This window comes from Engystomops pustulosus, chromosome 6 (assembly GCF_040894005.1).
Source record: "Engystomops pustulosus chromosome 6, aEngPut4.maternal, whole genome shotgun sequence".
NCBI classification, from domain to species: Eukaryota; Metazoa; Chordata; class Amphibia; order Anura; family Leptodactylidae; genus Engystomops; species Engystomops pustulosus.
This window is the reverse complement of record NC_092416.1, coordinates 38,307,596-38,328,434: the sequence shown is the minus strand read 5'-3', so window position 1 is coordinate 38,328,434 and position 20,839 is coordinate 38,307,596. Positions and strand designations below refer to the sequence as shown.

The following is a 20,839-nucleotide window of genomic DNA, read 5'->3' as shown; positions in this document are numbered from 1 at the left end:
ATGACGAGTGGCTGGAATCCCCGAACACTTCCTCTTCCTCGGCTGCGAGTCCCCGGGCGGTGACCCACGTGAATGCTCCGTCCACGGTAATCGTGAGTACGGGTCCCATTGCCATCCATGGGCCGGGCATGATCCAGGGCGCCACCCCCACTGTCTTCACTGCCGGGAGCATTGCCAGGTCCCGCGGCTCTTCCGTGGGAGAAGACATCCCAGCTAGTGAACCTTGTCCGGAGGTTCCGACGAGGCCTACTTCTCCACTTGCCGGTTACCAATGGGGTGATGACCCGGCCCCAGAAGAACCGGAGCTAAAAGGAGCCACGGCGCTGCCGCAGGCCCCTATTTATTTACTGCTGGACCCCTCTGTGGTCCCTGGCTCAGTTGAGCCCCCGGCTGGAACAGCCGACATCCCGAGCGACAGCCCTCCTCCCCCTGAAGGTCAGGAGGATGTTGCTGCACCTGCAGTACCCGCTACTGCCACCGGGTGTCCCCAGCCGGAACCTTCCACCGCTGAGGATACACAGGATTCCCTGCTGGAGCTGGATCCTGTCCCTGCTAAACCCAGCGATGCATCTGACTAACCCCTGAAGGGCTGTAGCCCACTTCAGGTACTGTACAATGTGTATATATGTGTATCTATTCCTCTTTCCCCTAAAGAGCCAGAAACTGTCCTGAGACTCTTACCCTTATTTATCTCAGTCAAGAGATTTTCTACTGTAATGTGCTATGATAGCACCCCTTCCTCTGCCACAGCAGAGATTCCTACCAAAGGACTCTGTCCCTCTACACATAGAGGAGACCCTTTGCATCTTTATTGCACTTTTCCCCACATCAAGGGCTGTGCCCAGAAGATGGACTTTGCCATTAAAGACCTTCTGTGAGACTTTTGCCAACTCCAGGGAAAAGTTGCTAATTTATTGACTTATTTTTATATTGCACTTAATGCCTTCCTTTTAGGTATGGACATTCTGCTTGCACTTTTATGCCTTTTCCTTTTCAGGTAAAGAGACATTTTATCCTGCTACCCTGAGAAGCCTAACTACCTATGTAACGTTTGTAACGTTCAAGATGTGTACCCATTGAGCTTCTAAGCCAATGTGAGTTAACCTGTTTGCACACTGTCAAAGTATATGCCAGTAGTCTGCATTAACCCTTTCATAGGCTTTACAGGTTGTAGTGTGTCTGTGTCGGACCGTCTTTCTGTGAAACACTGACCGCTACCTTAATCCCCAAACCGAGGTTTGCACATGGGGGTAGTCCGTAAACTGCAGGTCCTTCGGGGACCGGGGGTGTTACAGAGTTAGCACCTGGATGCCACTCATACTATGGGTAAGGATGTCAGTCAGGAGGTACTCGTGTCGCATATGCTAACGCAATGCAGATATACACACTATATAATTGCCGCCAGGGAAGAAGTGTTGATATAACAAATATACAGGCCTTGGTGTAAGGAGTGGATTACAGTACATGACACCACACCTTTCCTACTGTACAGTTTGGTTTAATGGCGTCAGCGACCAACTGTCAAGCACTAACATGTTTTTGTCTTAGTCCGACACCAACCCAGGTGCCTGTCTCCAGGACCATGGGCGGTTTGTCCCTACACCTCACACAGCCTGCACTTCCCCGAAGTGCCCGTATCCACCTCTGCGCCCCAAGCCATCTGTAGTCGAGCCGAGGGCGGCTCTTTCAATTGCCCCGGGGGTATGCAACACCCTCGCCGATGCAATGGCGAAGGAGTGCTTGCGAATAAGCCCCATAGCATGTCACCACATCACACAGGGGACATTGCAGTGGGTAATCCTGCCTGGCAAGGCAGAAGTTAATCTGTGTATGATGTAAAAGTCTAGTATCCAATGATCTGTGTTACATCCTGTCACTGTGAGCTGAGAGGTAATTGGAGGAGCAGCCACCACCTGACCAAGGGGAGATAATAAAACCCCTGGCCAAGAATATTCTAGAGAGCAGTTAGCTGAGCAGTAGCTCAGAAGCAGACTGGAGTCTCTCCAGTACAGACTCTTCGGAGTCTGTACAGCTAGCACACCAGACCAGAGCAGGAAGAGCCTAGCCCCTGCCTGAAGTGGAGCTAATAGCTAGGTAGTGAGGAAAGGGGTATCATCCTACCTTCAAGGGTGATACCTGAAGATATCCAGGATCAAGCTGAAGCTTCCTATTAGGACAGAGCTACCTCCCAGCCTGCCATTGCATCCAGGCTGGCGATCTACATCCTGTGGCTCCCTCCAAATACCTCTCCAGCACTCCACCATCTTGTTAAAGGCACGTTGCTGATGTTCCTGTCAGTTCCAATAAAGAACTGTAAGTGTTTCTGTTCAACCTCTGCCTCCGTCTGGTCCCTGCTACTCCGGCTGTCACCATCACGGGCACCCTGTCCACCACACAGAGACTCATACTCTAGACACCAAAGGGTTGCCCCAGGGAGATCCGCTATAGCAGCCTCTCCCTCATCATTTCTTGCCAACACCACCCTGCTGGAGACCTGCCAGGCTGTAGGACAGCCCTCCGGTTCCCCCATACCAAGCACCGTGACACAAGCGTGCTTAGGCCGCGACCGCCAGCCACTCAGGTACTGCGGGCCCAGGCTGTCTCCAGGCCCCAAGAAAAGGCTAGGCCCCGTGGGGGATGTTGCATATATAATGGTACACATCCTCTATTCTTTAGTGTTTCAGGTCAGAAGCTTGGGCCCCCTGACACTATGGGCCTCATAGCAGCTGTTATGACTGCTACCATTGTAGTTACATCCCTGTCTACCCCCATCAGCTATGAAAGGAGAGAAAACTAGCAGATACAGAGATGAGATGTCCTGGATAATGAAGATTGCACATCACATAAAGCACATAATGTAGACATTTATTTATCTCTCATGATCTCAAAAAGTTTTCAGTTCCGACTTTTTTTTCGATAACTTTCCAAAGTCGTAAAGCTCTGCAAAATAATTGTCATACTATATTACTGTAACCCATAACCTCTTTGCATTTGTTTGTAAAATAGTTTAATATTTGGTTGGCAATTTGCATAATTTCTGATTGGAAGTCATAAAATAACAGTGTGATGTGTAATGAGATAGTAACACAGTACAAGAAATACAACGTTAGTGTGTAAAATATTATGGGGAAAAATTATTGGAAATTCATTCAGCTCGGCAGAGTCTAGTACTCGTTGATGATGATACGTCCATTGTTCATGTGACCACAAATCATTGGCCTCAGTAGTGATGTATCATTCAATTGCATATACATCCTGAGGCCGGTGTCACATGATCAAAGAATCCTTTAGTGCTCAATTGTAAGGCGGTCCTGTAGCAGGTGAATACAGGCAGTCCCCGAGTTAAGTACAAAATAGGTTCTTAAGGTTTGTTCTTAAGTTGAATTTGTATGTAAGTCGGAACTGTATACTTTATAATTGTAGCCCCAGACAAAATGTTTTTGTTCTCTGTGACAATTGGATTTTAAATATGTTGGATTGTCATAAGAATCAGGATTACCAATAAAGCTTCATTACAGACACCTAGGGCCCCTAAAGTATAGTAAATTACCAGTATCCAGAGGTCCGTTTATAACTAGGGGTCGTCTGTAAGTCGGGTGTTCTTAAGTAGGGGACCGGCTGTAGATTGTTTTGAAAGTGCTGAAATATTGGTGCATACTAAAGGAAATCTACCATCAATATCCATCATGATAGCAAGGGGCACTTACTCATAGATCCAGGCACTGTGACAGAATGGCCTGTGAAACTATAGCACAGATGGGCCGTGGCAAAACCCTCAGGAGTGCTTCAGACTCATTAGCATAATTTTAAAATTAATTTTAGAAGAAAGGAGACGATGGATAGAAAATATAACATTACCATGAACCATGGACCATGAATAAGGGCAACATGCAAGGTTATGCTCGAAACGCGTAGGTCCGTTATTATGTACTTTTTAACATAGAGCACTATGACCATCTATCACATACGGTGTACTCCATGTTTTTCTTTGTATTTTTACTACTTTTTTGGAATCAAATAAAGAATATGGAATTTTAACTTACCTGTTATGAGTGCTGGACCTACTGAATTTTTCTTTCAAGTCTCACACCTGGAGCGGCTACTTAGACCCGGGCACCGTTCACACTGATCTGTGGATGCCGAACATATGACTGCTACGTATCGAATACCGGCTGACAAGGTGAGCTGAAAGCTTCTATCTACGTTCTACATCTATATTTCTCTTTACATTTATATATACTACTGTATTGCAGTATACAGCAATATACTGTATACTGTATAGAAATATTACTGGTGATTAGAGATGAGCGAACATGCTCGTCCGAGCTTGATGCTCGGTCGAGCATTAGGGTACTCGAAACTGCTCGTTGCTCGGACGAATACTTCGCCCGCTCGAGAAAATGGCAGCTAACGCCGTTTTGCTTTTTGGCGGCCAGAAACAGAGCCAATCACAAGCCAGGAGACTCTGCACTCCACCCAGCATGAAGTGGTACCCTTACACGTCGATAGCAGTGGTTGGCTGGCAAGATCAGGTGACCCTGGGATAGACTAGCCGCTGCCCGCGCTGCTCGGATCATTCTGTGTCTGGATGCCGCTAGGGAGAGAGCTGCTGCTGGTCAGGGAAAGCGTTAGGGTGTTTTATTAGCTTACTGTTAGGCAGGAGTGATTCTCCAATAACCCAACAGCCCTTCTTAGGGCTACAATAACGTTATACTTTTTTTTTTTTATTTGCAGCTAGTACAATATTGTGAGGAATTTGCAGGGGGACTTGCTACCGTTGTGTTTAGCTCTTAGTGACACACATATCCACCTCAAACACCAAAGTGGGAAAATTTATTAGGGGTTTGATTTCAATTAGGCACAGTCTGCCATTTACTTTTTATTTTACGTTTATTTTTTTAATAACTCAGTGTCATCTCATCTTGCATAGTAGTGTGCTTTCATACTTGGCTAGAAAATAGCCATAGGAGAATCCAAACGGCTTACTTACGCCTACAGTAGCGTTATATATATTTGATTTCTGGTTGATCTGCTGGTGGCTGTACTTGCTGCAGTGCATCTACTAGCCAATTGTGAGCAATTTGTAGTGAGACTTGCGACCGCTGTGTTTTGCGCTTAGTGACTCACATATCCATTGCAAAGACCGAAGTGGGAAAATTTATTAGGGGTTGGATTTCAATTAGGCACAGTCTGCCATTTCCTTTTTTATTTTACGTTTATTTTGTTTAATAACTCAGCGTCATCTCATCTGGCATAGTAGTGTGCTTTCATACTTGGCTAGAAAATAGCCATAGGAGAATCCAAACGGCTTACTTACGCCTACAGTAGCGTTATATATATTTGATTTCTGGTTGATCTGCTGGTGGCTGTACTTGCTGCAGTGCATCTACTAGCAAATTGTGAGCAATTTATAGTGAGACTTGCGACCGCTGTGTTTTGCGCTTAGTGACGCACATATCCATTGCAAAGACCGAAGTGGGAAAATTTATTAGGGGTTGGATTTCAATTAGGCACAGTCTGCCATTTCCTTTTTTATTTTACGTTTATTTTGTTTAATAACTCAGCGTCATCTCATCTGGCATAGTAGTGTGCTTTCATACTTGGCTAGAAAATAGCCAAAGCAATAGGATAGCATCGTTTGGTTTTAAAAACTAAAAAACACAAAAAAAAAAAAAAAAACACAAAAAAAAGTTTAAAAAAAATTAAAGTTATAACTCTCATTTTTAAAATGTTTAACCCGAGGGCTAGGGGTAGAGGACGAGGGCGGGGACGTGGGCGTCCAACTACTGCAGGGGTCAGAGGCCGTGGTCCTGGGCGGGGTGAGACACCACCTGCTTATGAGGGAGCAGGGGAACGCTGCAGAGCTACACTCCCTAGGTTCATGTCTGAAGTTACTGGGACTCGTGGTAGAGCACTGTTGAGGCCAGAACAGTGCGAGCAGGTGATGTCGTGGATTGCCGACAATGCTTCGAGCAATTTGTCCACCAGTCAGTCTTCCACGCAGTCCACCCATGTCACCGAAATCGGCACTCCTCCAGCTCCTGCACCTCAGCCTCCTCCCCCCCAGTCTGCCCCCTCCCAGGAAAATTTGGCATTTGAACCGGCATACTCTGAGGAACTGTTTTCTGGACCCTTCCCACACTCACAAACCACTTGTCCGGTTGCTGCTGAGCAATTTTCCGATGCCCAGGTTTTCCACCAGTCGCAGTCTGTGGGTGATGATGACATTCTTGACGTAGTGGAAGAAGTGTCTAAAGAGGTGTCCGACGATGAGGAGACACGGTTGTCAGACAGTGGGGAAGTTGTTGTCAGGGCAGGAAGTCCGAGGGGGGAGCAGACTGAGGGATCGGAGGATGATGAGGTGACAGACCCAAGCTGGGTTGATAGGCCGGGTGAACACAGTGCTTCTGAGACAGAGGAGAGTCCTCGACCAGAACAGGTTGCAAGAGGCAGTGGTGGGGCCAGACGGAGAGGCAGGGCCAGAGCTGGTGCATCAGCGCCAAATGTGTCAACTAGTGAAGCTCCCGTGGCGAGGGCTCTTGCGGCGAGGGCTAGATTTTCAGAAGTCTGGAGGTTCTTTAAGGAAACACCGGATGACCGACGGACTGTGGTGTGCAACATTTGCCAAACCAGGCTCAGCAGGGGTTCCACCACTACTAGCTTAACTACCACCAGTATGCGCAGGCATATGAATGCTAAACACCCCACTCAGTGGCAACAAGCCCGTTCACCTCCGGCCGTGCACACCACTGCTCCTTCCCCTGTGTCAGCTGATAGTCAGCCCCCTGCCCAGGACCCTGCCACAAAAACCCCATCGTCGCCTCCACGATCCTCCACAGCATCCACCAGCGTTCAGCTCTCCATACCCCAGACGCTGGAGCGGAAACGCAAATATAGTGCAACCCACCCGCACGCCCAAGCCCTTAATGTCCACATCTCCAGATTGCTTAGCCTGGAGATGCTGCCCTATAGGCTAGTAGAGACCGAGGCCTTTCGCAACCTCATGGCGGCGGCCGCCCCTCGGTATTCGGTCCCCAGCCGCCACTACTTTTCCCGATGTGCCGTCCCAGCCCTGCACCAGCACGTGTCAGACAACATCATCCGTGCCCTGACCAACGCCGTTTCTGACAAGGTCCACCTGACCACGGACACGTGGACGAGTGCTGCCGGGCAGGGCCACTATATATCGCTGACGGCACATTGGGTTAACTTGGTGGAGGCTGGGACCGAGTCTGACCCTGCGGCTGGTCATATACTGCCGACGCCGAGGATTGCGGGGCCTACCTCGGTCCAGGTGTTTCAGGCATACTATGCCTCCTCCTCCTCCCACCCCTCCTCCACCTCCTCCTCCTCCGAATTACCATCCGTGGGCATGGCGCCATCAGTCGGTAGCTCTAGGCACAGCAGCAGTGCCGTCGCTAAGCGACAGCAGGCGGTGCTCAAACTGCTGAGCCTAGGCGATAAAAGGCACACCGCCCTAGAGCTATTACAGGGCATCACGGCGCAGACTGATCTGTGGCTGGCACCGCTGAACCTGAAGCCAGGCATGGTTGTGTGTGACAACGGCCGTAACCTGGTGGCGGCTCTGCAACTCGGCAGACTGACACATGTGCCATGCCTGGCCCATGTGTTAAATCTGATAGTTCAGCGTTTCCTCAAGACATACCCCAATCTGTCTGATTTGCTCACGAAGGTGCGCCGCATCTGTGCGCATTTCAGGAAGTCCAGCACAGATGCTGCCACTCTCAGGGCAGCGCAGCGCCGCCTCCAACTGCCCGCTCACCGACTGTTGTGCGACGTGCCCACGAGGTGGAATTCAACTCTGACCATGTTATCCAGAGTTTACCAGCAGCGCCGAGCCATTGTAGACTGCCAGATGTCAACTTCCACCAGAACTGGTAGTCAGGTCAGTCAGCTTCCTCAAGTCTACAATGAGGAGTGGACGTGGATGTCTGATATCTGTCAGGTGCTGAGTAACTTTGAGGAGTCAACACAGATGGTCAGTGGCGATGCCGCCATCATCAGCCTCACCATCCCGCTGCTTGGCCTGTTGAAAAACTCTCTGATCAGCATGAAGTCGGAAGCTTTGCGCTCGTCACAAGAGACGGGGGAAGAAGATTCCCTTGTTGATAGCCAAAGCACCCTTAGGTCTGTTTCTCAGCGCATATCGGAGGAGGTGGAGGAGGATGAGGAGGAAAAGGAGGAGAATGTTGGCGAGACACAAGAGGGGACCATTGTTGAGTCCTTCACTGTTCAGCGTGTATGGGCAGAAGAAGAGGAGTTGGAGGAGTTGGAGGAGGAGGAAATGGACAGTCAGGCCAGTGAGGGGAGTGAATTCTTACGCGTTGGTACTCTGGCGCATATGGCAGATTTCATGCTAGGCTGCCTATCCCGTGACCCTTGCGTTCAAAGAATTTATTCCAGCACCGATTACTGGGTGTTCACTCTCCTGGACCCACGGTACAAGCAAAATCTTTCCACTCTCATCCCTGGAGAGGAAAGGAGTGTGAGAATGCATGAATACCAGCAGGCCCTGGTTCACAAGCTGAAACAGTATTTCCCTTCTGACAGCGCTAGCGGCAGAGTGCGTAGTTCTGCGGGACAAGTAGCGAGGGAGAGTAGGCGAGCAGGCAGCTTGTCCAGCACTGGCAAGGGTACGCTTTACAAGGCTTTTGCCAGCTTTATGTCACCCCAGCAAGACACTGTCACCTGTCCCCAGTCTCGGCAGAGTAGGGCTGATCTTTACAGAAAGATGGTGAGGGAGTACGTAGCTGACCATACCATCGTCCTAAATGATCACACAGCTCCCTACAACTACTGGGTTTCAAAGCTGGACATGTGGCACGAACTGGCGCTGTACGCCTTGGAGGTTCTTGCCTGCCCTGCCGCTAGCGTCTTGTCCGAGCGGGTTTTCAGTGCAGCTGGTGGCATCATCACCGATAAGCGTACACGCCTGTCGACTGACAGCGCTGACAGGCTGACGCTTATTAAGATGAATAAAGCATGGATTTCTCATAATTTCCAATCTCCACCAGGTGAAGGAAGCTCAACCTGAATAATTTATCCACTCCTCCTCCTCCTCATTTTCCTCCTTCTCCTCCTCTTTGTACAGTAAAGCAGAGGAACTGGCTATTTTTTGACAGGGCCCACTGGCTCTAGCTATAGTACTTTATGCATTTAATTTTTCTGGAGGGCCACCTACCCGGTCCTCTGTTTTAAAAAATTTTTGGGAGTGCCACATACAGGCATTCAATCTATTTAATTTTTCTGGAGGGCCACCTACCCGCTCCTCTGTTTTAAACAATTTTTGGGAGTGCCACATACAGGCACTCAATCTATTCAATTTTTCTGGAGGGCCACCTACCCGCTCCTCTGGTTTGAAAACTTTTTTGGACTGCCACATACAGGCACTCAATCTATTCCATTTTACTGGAGGGCCACCTACCTGCTCCTCTGGTTTGAAAACTTTTTTGGACTGCCACATACAGGCACTCAATCTATTCCATTTTACTGGAGGGCCACCTACCTGCTCCTCTGGTTTGAAAAGTTTTTTGGACTGCCACATACAGGCACTCAATCTATTCCATTTTTCTGGAGGGCCACCTACCCGCTCCTCTGGTTTGAAAACTTTTTTGGACTGCCACATACAGGCACTCAATCTATTTCATTTTACTGGAGGGCCACCTACCTGCTCCTCTGGTTTGAAAACTTTTTTGGACTGCCACATACAGGCACTCAATCTATTCCATTTTACTGGAGGGCCACCTACCTGCTCCTCTGGTTTGAAAAGTTTTTTGGACTGCCACATACAGGCACTCAATCTATTCCATTTTTCTGGAGGGCCACCTACCCGCTCCTCTGGTTTGAAAACTTTTTTGGACTGCCACATACAGGCACTCAATCTATTCAATTTTTCTGGAGGGCCACCTACCCGCTCCTCTGGTTTGAAAACTTTTTTGGACTGCCACATACAGGCACTCAATCTATTCCATTTTACTGGAGGGCCACCTACCTGCTCCTCTGGTTTGAAAACTTTTTTGGACTGCCACATACAGGCACTCAATCTATTCCATTTTTCTGGAGGGCCACCTACCCGCTCCTCTGGTTTGAAAACTTTTTTGGACTGCCACATACAGGCACTCAATCTATTCCATTTTACTGGAGGGCCACCTACCTGCTCCTCTGGTTTGAAAACTTTTTTGGACTGCCACATACAGGCACTCAATCTATTCCATTTTACTGGAGGGCCACCTACCCGCTCCTCTGGTTTGAAAACTTTTTTGGACTGCCACATACAGGCACTCAATCTATTTCATTTTTCTGGAGGGCCACCTACCTGCTCCTCTGGTTTGAAAACTTTTTTGGACTGCCACATACAGGCACTATCCAAATTAAATTGTCTCCATAGCAGCCTCCACACGTTGTCTCCATTGCTACCTCCAAAAGTCGTCCATATAGCTGCCTCCATACATCGTCCCCTTATCAAACGAGGTGTGTCAGGCAGAAATTTGGGTTGTTTTCATGGGTTCCACATCAAACTTGTTAACTTTGTCGCCACCCTGCTGTGTTATCCACAAAATATACTGGCAAACTTTTATCATTTACCAATATTATTTCAGCGCTTCTTGCGCATCTGTTTACATTCCCCTCACCCGCCATATCCTAAACTTATAAGAACGCTACTACACTTGATCTTATACAAAAGGTTCTTAGAAGTGCTGTTTGGGGAGTAGCCTAGAGACAGGGGCTTGGATTGGCGAAAGCTCGCCTGGCAGCGGAGCGCCAGCTCCATGCGCATCATGCGCTTCTTGCGCATCTGTTTACATTCCCCTCACCCGCCATATCCCAAACTTATAAGAACGCTACTACACTTGATCTTATACAAAAGGTTCTTAGAAGTGCTGTTTGAGGAGTAGCCTAGAGACAGGGGCTTGGATTGGCGAAAGCTCGCCTGGCAGCGGAGCGCCAGCTCCATGCGCATCATGCGCTTCTTGCGCATCTGTTTACATTCCCCTCACCCGCCATATCCCAAACTTATAAGAACGCTACTACACTTGATCTTATACAAAAGGTTCTTAGAAGTGCTGTTTGGGGAGTAGCCTAGAGACAGGGGCTTGGATTGGCGAAAGCTCGCCTGGCAGCGGAGCGCCAGCTCCATGCCAAGATCCAACTAACATAGTTTTAACTGCAGCACCTTTAATCTACTACTAGTTCACTGCCTCCATACATGGTCCCCTTATCAAACGAGCTGTGTCAGGCAGAATTTTGGGTTGTTTTCATGGCTTCCATGTTAACTTTGTCGCCACCCTGCTGTGTAATCCACAAAATATACTGGCAAACTTTTATCATGTACCGAGATTATTTGAGCGCTACTTGCTCACCTCCTTTGGTTCCTCTCTGCCACCCATTGGTTTGAAGCCTGAGTCCATTTAGAGTATGTCGCCATGCCACTCTCTAGCCTGCCGCTGCTGCCGCTGCCTCTGCATGCCGTCCCCTATAGTGTCAGGGTCAATTATTGGATGTTTTACATGCTATCTAGCTTCATTCTGTCACTCTGTCATGGCCATGCTGTTGCCCATAGTTTTGGCATAATGGTGCGATTAAGCAGCCTCAGAGGCATCCATGCATGCTGCCCCTGCTGTTTCCTGTCCATTTCCGTGGTGTTTTCATCCTTTTCTGAGGTTCCCAGGTGTTTGGCCAAGCTTCCCTGTGCAGAGCCTTGGTCCCCTTGAAAAATGCTCGAGTCTCCCATTGACTTCAATGGGGCTCGTTATTCGAGACGAGCACTCGAGCATCGGGAAAAGTTCGTCTCGAATAACGAGTACCCGAGCATTTTAGTGCTCGCTCATCTCTACTGGTGATCTCTAATAGCCTGCCATCTGCTGGCTATTATAGATCATAACACATGGTAAGCCTACAAGTCTCATTGAGACTGTAGGCTGCCATGGCAAACGATCACCGCTCTCTGATGACGTCACGGGGGAGTGGCGATCAGCTTCCACCAATGTTCACCATCCAACCTGAGGGACCTGGAGAGGATTTGCAAGGAAGAGGCAGAGAATCCCCAAATCCAGGTGTGAGAAACTTGTTGCATCATTTCCAAGAAGACTCCTGGCTGTACCAGCTCCATCGCTGCTTCTTCTCGACACTGAGCAAATGGGCTGTATACTTATCACCAGGTGCTGAATCAGGGGCGTAATTTGAGGGGGTGCAGAGGGTGCAGTTGCACCCGGGACCAAGAGGCTTTGGGGACCCATAAGGTGTCACTTTCCCATATGAGAAGACTATTACTATGAACCATACATTATAGTCGGGGGCCTGGTACAGACTTTGCACTGGGGCCCATCAGTGTCATGTGATATTTCAGTTTTTCTTGTTTAATAAATTAGCCAAAATTATCTACATTTCTGCTTTTTTATGTCAAGATGAGGTACAGGGTGTACATTAAAGGGGGTGTCCGAGACTTCTGAAGAAAACAAAAGATGGCCGAGAGGGGGCTGCTTTAAAAAGTAAAGTTCTACTTACCTTCCGTCGCCCTCTGGGTGTCCCGCGCTGCTGTTGCTACGATCTGCGCCATGTAAACAAACATGGCCACTGGAGAAGTGCTGGATTCAGCCTCAGGCCGGATGCGACAATCATCTGTCCCCATATACAATGCTGTGAATAGGGACCGGTGGGCATGACACGCGGACCGGAGTGACAGCAGCATGGGACACATGGAAGGCACCGGAAGGTAAGTACATCTTTATTTTTTTAAGCAGCCCCCTCCCGGCCACCTTATTATTATTTTTTTTTTTTTATCAGTCTCGGACACCCCCTTTAATGATAGAAAAATAGAACTTTTTTGATCTCAGCAATTGGCTGCAATGAAACAAAGAGTAAAACAATTTTAAGGGGTCTAATACTTTCCATCCACACTGTATTTGTGAATTTGGAGCCTTTCCGCTGTCAGAAATGACAGATATTCCTGCTATAAAAAGGTACGAATTTGCGAAACTTGTTAAAACTTCATGGTCTTGCCCCTTACAACTTTTTCTCAATATTCTTATGAATTGAAAAGGGCACAAATATTAGCAAAAAAATATATTGTCTGGTAAAATCTGCGACCTTTCGGCTTCTGACAACAAATCCACTGGTGTACAATATGTGTTTCTGCTGGATAGAGGGATCTTTGAGTATTACTATTTCTAAATCTAGGGCCACAGTTGTTCCTATTCCTGGATGAAAGGTCAATGGAAAGGATCATTGTTCAATTTTCTCCAACCTGTGGATGGACAAATCAGGCAAAAAAGAACTGATTACTTCTGGCTCTGCGGCCAGTAATGATCCTCATGGATTTTTGTACTTTTTTTTATTACAAGGAATTATAGGGAATTGTGATGATTTGTGATTATTTTGAACCAGCACACACTGTAATGGTTATCTTATTCTGGTTGCATGAACAAGAGCCACCAAGTGATATGTCCTATGGACAATATTCATTCTATTTTCTTATATATCAACCTGATAATACTTTACCTATCATGTACCTGGACCCTCCTTATTTTTCTGAAATATGACTACAAACCATCACAAGATTCTGTTTTTAATTCTAAAAAAAACTTGAGGAAGACTGTTAGATCACAGTAACAGATGTAGCACTGATTACTGATGAGAATCCTTTTGTTAAAATAAAATTTTTATTATTTTTATCTGAGTTTTCTATGCCCTTTAGCATAGTTTTCAAACATTTATGGGACACATTTACTTACCCGATCCCTGCGCGATCCCCGAGGTGCGTTGTCCAACGAGGATGAGTTCTGCTGCGATTCATCAAGATCGTCGAGATCCTGCATGTGTCACTTCCCCGCTCAGGTCCCAGGAGTTCACCATCTTCCTCCCGGTGTATGTAAGTGCATGTCTTCCAACACAATTTGAATTGTTAAATCCTGCGCTTAGTCCGAATCCGTTGGATCGTCTGGCGACCCGTCCCTCGATTCGCGTCGTGTATAAGACGGAGCGATTGCAACACAAAACGATCGTGCGCGACGCAATCCACGGCGCAATCCCCGAAAACGTCAGAAAACTCGACGGAAATGCGGCCGCGGGCCCTTAGTAAATAAGCCCCTACGTGTATCACTGGACAAGGTTTTGTTCATCTCAATCTTCTTAGTTCAAAGGCAAAATATAAAAGTAACTTAGGGTTACACACAGGGAGGAGATAAACAATTCATTTTCCCATGTTGGACAATTGTTAAATAGATACAGTTGAGAGTCCTCAGTTTTTGATACCTTTTGTTGGCTAACTAAAAAGGGCAATGAGAATTGCAAGCTTTCAAGACTGCTCAGGTCTCTTCATCAGCCATGGTATAAAATCATATAAAAGTAACTTAGGGAGGAGGGAGGAGATAAAAGATTATTTGCACCATGGTATCCAGTCGTTAAATAGATAAAGTTGAGAGTCCTCAATTGTTGATACCTTTTATTGGCTAACTAAAGGATTAACTAGGATGATGACAATTGCAAGCTTTTGAGACTGCTCAGGTCTCTTCATCGGCCATGGTATAAGACAACATGTGAATAGAACAGAGGGCAGATGTATGCTAAACTGTCGCAACAAATTCCAGTGGGGGTGACTTATTGGTTGACCTGCATGATTCTCATAGGGTGAAATTAAGACTGACTGATGATAGAGGGAGTCAACTTTGTAGGAGTCCATGGTGATCACGATGTGAGTCATAGTTGATTTATCATAAAGACAGCAAATATTGCAGAATTAGCCTCTAGAGATGTGTAGGAGAGGCCACCAAGTGAGGCACAAATGTTATAGTTGAACAACTAGCGGTACAACTATTAACCCCTTCATGACTTGCGCCGGGTCCTGGTGCATGGAGAGGGCTCGCGGGCCGAGCCCTCTCCATAGCCAGTAAGTCTTTGTTGCATATTGCAGCAAAGGCTTACCGGTAACCGATCTCCCAAAGATAGAAAAATAGCTAAATTTTTTTTAAAATGTAAAAAAAAATTATGATAAAAAAACCTAAAAATTCAAATCACCCCACTTTCCCTAGAACTGATATAAATATTAATAAACAGTAAAAATCATAAACACATTAGGTATTGCCGCATCCAAAAATGCCCAATCTATAAAAATATAATAACGTTTTTTCACTGCGTTTTACCACGTAACGGAAAATAGCGCCCAAAGTCGAAAATGTCACTTTTTTTTCCATTTTGAAAAATATAAAAAATCTATAAAAAAACCTATCAAAAGGTTGCATAGTCCTAAAAACTATAGCAATGAAATCAAATGTTGCAAAAGATCACCCAAACCACCTACAGCTCCATAAAGTTATTGGCCGCAGAAGATGGCAAAATTAAACATTTGTATAGGAGGTTTTAATTTTTGTAAATGTATGAAAACATTATAAAATTTGTTATCCCCATGATTGCACCGACCCAAAGAATAAAGTAGAAATGTCATTTCCAGCGCACAGTGAAAGCTCTAAAATCCAAGCCGAAAAGAAAACAAATGTGTGTTTTCACCATTTTCACTGCATTTTGAATTTTTTTCCTGCCTCCCAGTACACGCCATGGAATATTAAATACCGTCACTATGAAGTGCAATTTGTTACGCAAAAAATAAGCCATAACACAGCTCTTTATGCTCTTTTAAGTTATAGATTTTTGAAGGTGGTGAGTAAAAAATGGAAGTGAAAAAACTAAAAAGGGCGGGGTCGTTAAGGTGTTAAAGAGACATCCCTAAATTTGTGTCAATTTTGCAAAGTTTCCCAAAGAACTGGATTGCACCAAAGTGGTCATTGGTTTAAGGTCTGTTCTATTTCATCTCAGCACATTGTTCCTCGAGAGATTGCCCTTTATCTCTGCATGTTCCTCACTTGTTCCAGGCGTCATTCAATGAATGTCACTTAAAGAGGTAATAATTTTTAAGAAAATCCTGTACTGTGCAGAAAAATTGCATGCTAGGAGAGTAAAGAGAATTTGCATTTGGGGTGTTACATTAAAACTCTCTTTTTATGACGAAGGGATTCCCACACCTGGACTATGTAGACATCTAACTATAAATCCACTGCTTATTTACTCTGCACCTTTATGAGTTTTTGGTCTTATTAAGCCACTGTGATTCTTTAAATTACCCGTGGATGTGCACAGCAACACTAACCTGCTGCCAACACAGGGTACCACCATTTTGGAGCGGATTTTCATGATTTTCAATGATTTGACATGATTGGGAGCGCTGACCCTCCCCAAAATGTCAGGTTAGCAGTTTAATGCCGGCACGCACACAGCTGCGATCTAAATGCTGCTGGCAACTTTTTGTTAACTCAAATCCAAATTTAAAAAACTATTTAAGATCACCAAACCTTGACCCCAACCCTTTATACCCATGATTGGGGCTGGCTATGATCGAAGGTACTACAGTTTGGGTTTGAGGTTTGTTACCCGAACCGGGATGCAAAAGTTTGGGTTCAGTCGATTTCACTTATTTCAAGGTTACCTCAAATGCTAACATGCAATGTACAAATCAGAAAACACTCTGCACAAAAATAAAAAAGTCCCCAAGCCAAACAAATTTTCCCCATTTCCTAGTCCTTCTTCTGCAGGAATGCCATGGCACACAACCCAAACACAGCCCAAACAGTTATCAAAACCCTTGTGGGCCCACACTAATGCCAACCTCCTTCTCTGGCATCTTGGTGACACCACCGGGGGATCTTAGGCCCCTGCAGAGAAAGATCTGCCAAACATTAGTATTGAAACGGGAGAGTAGCTAATAAACACACAGCTACAGTGGCTGGGGACACAAGAAAACACAAAAAGCAAAACACAAAAACCCATTGGGGCTCATTTACTAAGGGTCCGAACGCTGCATTTTCGTCTGGTTTCCCAAATATTTCCGTTTTGTGCCGAATTCCTCGGGATTTTGGCGCACGCGATTGGAATGTGGCACATCGGCGTCGGCTTTCATGCAACAGAAATCGGGTAGCATGGCCGCCGGCCAACCTGACGGATTCGGAAAAAACATGGAATTTAAAAAACGATTTGTGTCGCAAGATCAAGCACTTACATGCACCAGGAAGAATAAGGTGAACTCCAGCGTATCTCGGCGCAGCAGCGACACCTGCTGGATATCGGGCACACGGCCTTAGTGAATCGCACCGGACAACGTGCCGCGGGATCGCGACTGGACTGGTAAGTAAATGTGCCCCATTAATGGAAACGATGAGGACAACCTCCCCTTACCCCAACCTTCCTTACAGAAGAGCTAAATTGTTAGGTAACTGGTTATCTCATAATGTATAAGGTATAAAAAAAAAGGTTTTGGATAAGGTATAAAAAAAATTCCAAAAATAGTATAGTTATTGTGATGGTACATTGGCTTATACATTATTACCAGCTGGTTGTAGGGCGAAGCTCATGCAGTAAGTTATACAATCGGTTATTAACAAGGTAGAGATTGACGGCGGCAGCCAACTAGTTCTGTAGATGATTGTGGATTCCTTTGAAAGTCATCTGTCTGCCTTTTGCACGCGGCTACATTTTGCATTGCCGTTCTTTTTTTGGCTCTTGACTGAGTTGTGACAGGAAGATCAAATGACTCCTGCCATTGTTAGTTCTCTCACAATTGCATTGTTCTCATTATGACATGGGGGCTCAGTGAAAGGCTGATATTGGAGGCTCGGTGCAATGTGCAGAGCAGGGGATCCAGATGACAAAAAAGACGGCTCAAATCTTAAGATTTCAAAGGCCCCAAAAACAAACAAGTAATAATCTCTGTGGCCAGATCCGTGCCAACTCATACATGGATTATAGAAGAAAACAGGAGGAGAGGTGAGAAGGGAGACATTGGAAAGAGTGAGGCATCTGGCAAGCACAAATAGACACTAAATTCTGATGTTCATAAAGCAGGATACATGGCTAGGACAGCCAATTATTTCCCAAACCTTAGTCATAAGTAAGACTTGGAATCAAAAATATATCCATGAGTGAGGAGGATATATCAAGAACTTAAATGTATAATTGTCAGTGCATTAAAAGCTTATACCAAACATTCACTTTTATATGTTTTATCTAATTTCTTGGCTATTTTATTAGTTTTTTTTCTAATGTATAGCTTTTTGAACCCATTTTGTCATTACTAGAGATGAGCGAACATACTCGTCCGAGCTTGATGCTCGTTCGAGCATTAGCGTACTCGAAACTGCTCGTTGCTCGGACGAATACTTCGCCCGCTCGAGAAAATGGCATCTCCCGCTGTTTTTCTTTTTGGCGGCCAGAAACAGAGCCAATCACAAGCCAGGAGACTCTGCACTCCACCCAGCATGACGTGGTACCCTTACACGTCGATAGCAGTGGTTGTCTGGCCAGATCAGGTGACCCTGGGATAGACTAGCCGCTGCCCGCGCTGCTCGGATCATTCTGTGTCTGGATGCCGCTAGGGAAAGAGCTGCTGCTAGTCAGGGAAAGCGTTAGGGTGTTCTATTAGAATAGTGCTAGGCAGGAGTGATTCTACAAGAACCCAACAGACCTTCTTAGGGCTACAATAACGTTATACATTTTTTTTTTATTTGCTTGTGGCTGGGCTTGCTGGCACTAGTAGTGCAGCTAGTACCATATTGTGAGGAATTTGCAGGGGGACTTGCTACCGTTGTGTTTAGCTCTTAGTGACACACATATCCACCTCAAACACCAAAGTGGAACAATTTATTAGGGGTTTGATTAGAATTAGGCAGAGTCTGCTGATTTTTTTTTTTTTTTTACCTTTATTTCATTTTATAGCACAAACTCATCTTGCAAAGCAGTGTGCTTTCATTGTAGGCTACAAAATAGCCATAGGAGAACCCCAACGGCTTACTTAGGCCTACAATAGCGTTATATTTTCCTTTTTTTTGTTTGCTTGTGGCTGGGCTTGCTGGCATTAGTAGTGCAGCTAGTACCATATTGTGAGGAATTTGCTGGGAGACCTGCGACCGTTGTGTTTAGCTCTTAGTGACACAAATATCCACCTCAAACACCGAAGTGGGACAATTTATTAGGGGTTTGATTAGAATTAGGCAGAGTCTGCTGATTTATTTATTTTTTACCTTTATTTCATTTTATAGGCACAGCACAAAATCCAGTTGTGTGCTGTCAGTGTAGGTTAGAAACTAGCCATAGCAATAGGATAGCATCGTTTTGTTAAAAAACTAAAATAAAATAAAATAAACACAAAAAAAAAAAAAAATTTAAAAGTTTACACTTTAATTTGGAAAATGTTTAACCCGAGGGCTAGGGGTAGAGGACGAGGGCGTGGACGTGGGCGTCCAACTACTGCAGGGGTCAGAGGCCGTGGTCCTGGGCGGGGTGAGACACCACCTGCTGATGAGGGAGCAGGGGAACGCCGCAGAGCTACACTCCCTAGGTTCATCATGTCTCAAGTTACTGGGACTCGTGGTAGAGCACTGTTGAGGCCAGAACAGTGCGAAGAGGTGATGTCGTGGATTGAGGACAATGCTTCTAGCCATTTGTCCACCAGTCCACCCATGTCACCGAAATCAGCACTCCTTCAGCTCCTCCACCTCAGCCTCCTTCCCCCCAGTCTGCCCCCTCCCCGCAAAATTTGGCATTTGAACCGGCATACTCTGAGGAACTGTTTTCTGGACCCTTCCCATAGTCACAAACCACTTGTCCGGTTGCTGCTGAGCAATTTTCCGATGTCCAGGTTTTCCACCAGTCGCAGTCTGTGGGTGATGATGACATTATTGACGTAGTGGAAGAAGTGTGTAAAGAGGTGTCGGACGATGAGGAGACACGGTTGTCAGACAGTGGTGAAGTTGTTGTCAGGGCAGGAAGTCCGAGGGGGGAGCAGACTGAGGGATCGGAGGATGATGAGGTGACAGACCCAAGCTGGGTTGAGAGGCCGGGTGAACACAGTGCTTCTGAGACGGAGGCGAGTCCTATAGCAGAACAGGTTGAAAGAGGCAGTAGTGGGGCCAGACGGAGAGGCAGGGCCAGAGCTGGTGCATCAGCGCCAAATGTTGCCCGTAGTCAAGCTCCCGTGGCGAGGGCTAGATTTTCAGAAGTCTGGAGGTTCTTTAAAGAAACACCGGATGACCGACGGACTGTGGTGTGCAACCTTTGCCAAACCAGGATCAGCAGGGGTTCCACCACTACTAGCTTAACTACCACCAGTATGCGCAGGCATATGAATGCTAAACACCCCACTCAATGGCACCAAGCCCGTTCACCTCCGGCCGGGCACACCACTGCTCCTTCCCCTGTGTCATCTGCTAGTCAGCCCCCTGCCCAGGACCACGGCCCACCTCCAGTGCGAAAACCCCATCTTCGCCTCCACGATCCTCCACAGCATCCACCAGCGTTCAGCTCTCCATACCCCAGACGCTGGAGCGCAAATGGAAGTATAGCGCAACCCACCCACACGCCCAAGCCCTCAACGTCCACATCTCCAAGTTGCTTAGCCTGGAGATGCTGCCCTGTAGGCTGGTAGAGACAGAGGCCTTTCGAAACCTCATGGTGGCGGCCGCCCCTCGGTATTCGGTCCCCAGCTGCCACTACTTTTCCCGGTGTGCCATCCCAGCCCTGCACAAGCACGTGTCAGAGAACATCATCCGTGCCCTGACCAACGCCGTTTCTGACAAGGTTCACCTGACCACGGACATGTGGACGAGTGCTGCCGGGCAGGGCCACTATATACATCGCTGACGGCACATTGGGTTAACTTGGTGGAGGCTGGGACCGAGTCTGACCCTGGGGCTGCTCATATACTGCCGACGCCAAGAATTGCGGGGCCTACCTCGGTCCAGGTCTCAAAGGCCTACTATGCCTCCTCCTCCTCCCACCC

At 46.7% G+C, this 20,839-nt stretch overlaps 1 long non-coding RNA gene across 1 annotated transcript in view; it reads left to right on the top strand.

Annotated features, from left to right (window-relative positions):
* The window catches only part of LOC140065649 (uncharacterized), a 73,904-nt gene that overhangs the window by 45,009 nt on the left and 8,056 nt on the right, over positions 1 to 20,839 (top strand). The window contains exon 2 of the long non-coding RNA XR_011848000.1: positions 4,083 to 4,180. This is a non-coding gene — a long non-coding RNA (uncharacterized lncRNA). The remainder of the gene's footprint in view (positions 1 to 4,082; positions 4,181 to 20,839) is intronic.